This window comes from Neltuma alba, unplaced genomic scaffold (assembly GCF_004799145.2).
Source record: "Neltuma alba isolate B1F8T4 unplaced genomic scaffold, ASM479914v2 tig00010101_pilon, whole genome shotgun sequence".
NCBI lineage: Eukaryota > Viridiplantae > Streptophyta > Magnoliopsida > Fabales > Fabaceae > Neltuma > Neltuma alba.
The window spans coordinates 49471-52492 of record NW_021635054.1 but is presented as its reverse complement, the minus strand read 5'-3'; the positions used below and the strand labels follow the sequence as shown (position 1 = coordinate 52492).

The 3022-nt window shown below is 36.6% G+C and overlaps 1 long non-coding RNA gene across 1 annotated transcript; it reads left to right on the top strand.

Moving 5' to 3' along the window:
* Positions 1-1592: 1592 nt before the first annotated feature.
* Positions 1593-2811, top strand: LOC114754196 (uncharacterized). The gene is made up of 3 exons (XR_003741130.1): positions 1593-1613; positions 2240-2346; positions 2646-2811. It is a non-coding gene; the product is annotated as an uncharacterized LOC114754196 (long non-coding RNA).
* The last annotated feature ends 211 nt before the right edge of the window (positions 2812-3022 follow it).

Genomic DNA, 3022 nt, shown 5'->3' with positions numbered 1-3022 from the left:
TCTCCACTGCATATCACCCCCAAACAAATGGCCAAGCTGAAATATCTAATAGGGAAGTGAAGCATATTCTGGAAAAAAAATGGTCAAGCCATCCAAGAAAGATTGGAGCCTAAGATTCGAGGAAGCATTGTGGGCCTATAGATTTGCCTATAAGTCACCAATTGGAATGTCTCCTTATCGCTTAGTGTAACATCCCAAATTTTGGCTCATAGATACAAGTAATAGCACAAGAAAAGGATGATTACTAAGTCTAATGCAATGAAAGTCTCAGAGATCTCTCAGAAGAAAAAAGAGATTTTCCAAGGGCAAATGTGTAAAACAATAGTGTTCGGGGACTAAAGAATGACGAACTGGAAACAACTAAGGGCCAAAGGTTATGCCAGAAACTTACAAGAGATGGTTCCGAAGGTTAGGCCTAAGGAGGGACTAAATTGCAACGAAAAGATTCCTAGGCCAAGTAGGGACCTAATTGTGAATAATAAAAATTCTGGCCGATCAATGTTCGAAGTTATCAAAAATGGCCCAAATGTTTCAGAAAAATTCCAGAAAAATGGGAATAGGATCCCAAAGTCAATATAAGGCTAGAAATGACGGAAATGCCCTAAAGTCATTTCAGGTTTTTGAGCAATTTGAGATAGTGACTCAAATTGAATTATTTAAGGTACGAGACGGCCTCAAATAACCAGGAAAAACTGGGGAACAGTAGTTGAGGAATTTACACAGATTGTAAAATTACTTCCAGCCCCAGAAACTGACAAGGCTAGCTTTAATTGAATTTAAAGCCTATTTATACCCTATTCGGGGAAAGTCAAATTTCCTGTCTATGGTTTGACTTTGGACCGGAGAAAAATTAGAGGAATACCCTGTGATGAAAGGGAAAGAATGAAACCCAGAGACAGATCAACAGAGTTACGAGCTGATAGGAAAGAATTCGGCAAAATCGACTCTGATTGAATATTAATTATTAATATTTTGGGAAAATGAGAAAGAAGTATGATTCCCCTATGAATATTATTAGAAGAGTATGGGAATGTATTTTGAAGATGAAAAATGTGCTAAACCATGTCCCAGAGGTATCGGGTAAGTCAGGACCCGAGAAAGTACCTATTATGATGTAAACCGGTAAGATAGGTGGAGGAATATTTTTGGATGAATTTATGCACGAATTTTGTATGATTTTCCTCCCTATCATATTGCCATAGGGGCATGAGGATATGTGTGGAAATGTGTAAAAAGATTAAGGACATACTAGGATTAAAGAAAGGATTTTAAGTAAGGTGATTAAGAAGTTTAATCAAGGTAATTAAGAAAGTTAACCATGGTTAAGTTAATTAACCATGATGAAATAAGCCTAAGATATTTAGCAAGATTCCTTGATGAAGAAGCCAAGATCAAGGGCTAGGATTAATTTGAAAATCAAGGGCCAAGATCTAATCTTGCAAAATAAGATCAATGGCTAGGATTTGTCAAGACTTTTTATAAAAATCTTCTCTCCCTCCCTTATGATATTTTCAGCCACCATGAGAGAGAGGAGAGGGAAAATGAAATGGAGAAGGGAAGAAGGAGAAGAGGAAGAACTCATGATCCCAAGGCCATCCAAGCTTCAAATCAAGGTATGTTCATGGATTTTGATCTAGTTTCTACCTCCCTTGGTATTTTTGAGCTTAGATGTTGGTTTGGTTGGGTTTTTCATGGTTGAAACCTAGGGGGGAGGTGCTGCACGAAATTGATTAAGTAAGGAGAAGATGATATTGATATTAGAAACTTGTTTAAAGGCTTGAAAACAACAAGAATCAATTGGTTTGATATTGATTCTTCAAGAAATCCAACTTCCCCTTTCATTTGTGTATGATTCTTCCATGGCTGGTTCTTTATGTTGGGTCTGGAATTTGATGATTTTGATGCTTCCAATGAGTTTAAATGATGATTTTGTGTAGGAATATATGTAGAAAACATGTTTGGAAGCATTAGAATTGAAAATGGAAATTTTGGACCTAAGGTACCTATGTTTCGGCCAAACCAGAACAAGGGGGAAGGAGTTGGATTTTGATTGTTTTGAACTTGGAAATGGATTCTACATGAAAAATTATGTGGGAATAGCATGTGGAATTAATTTTAGAATGATTGGAAATAAATCTCAGAAATTAGAAACAAAGTGTGATCAAGTAAGAGCCAAGTGTGGAGTAGGTTGATAACTTGGTCCTAATTGATGTTTCGCGTAATGTGTTGATGTGTTTAGGACCTTGGAACATCCAAGGGGATGTCTTGTTTATGTCAACTGAAGGCTCAAACACTTGGAAGGTTAGGGGAAGCAAATGGAAAGCAAGAGGGAAGCTATGTTACAAGGTAGTGAACTTACCTATACTGTGTGCTTGATATGTATGCTTGCATGATGTGATTGTGTTGCCATGATGTGACTAAGCTATGATGAAATGTTTGCAAAGTTATGTTTGCAAGTTTATGTTATGTTTTGCCTTGGCAATATGTTATAAAAGCATGAAATGCTTTAGCTTACTTTCCGTGGCATTCCTATGATGATGTTATGATAACATGTCGTGCATTTGCATTATGTCTTGCATGCTTATGGGTAGTGTTTGCTACTGAGATTCTCTCGAATCTCACCCTCCCTTAAAAACCTCTAATAGGTATAAGGGGCATGGAGGAGAAGTCAAGGATGAGGAATGCAGGATTGACGGAAGAAGTCAAGAACATGTTATGGTCTTATAACATGTTAAGTTATGTAACATAGTTTATCAATTTATGTTTGATATGCCTTGTATGTGGAATGATGATATTAAATGTCATGATATGTAAAATGGTATGAGGTTATGTATGGAGATATTATGTGGATTTATAGCATGACAAGAGGTGGAGAAATAAATAGGTTATAAAGATTGAATTAAGTTGAAGGGATAGAATGTCCCTAAATGAGTCACGAATTGGTGCCAATGATGAGGCAGATCAAGTGAATGAATTTAGCCATGAAATTCGGTGACTATATAGGAAACATCCTAAGCTTTAA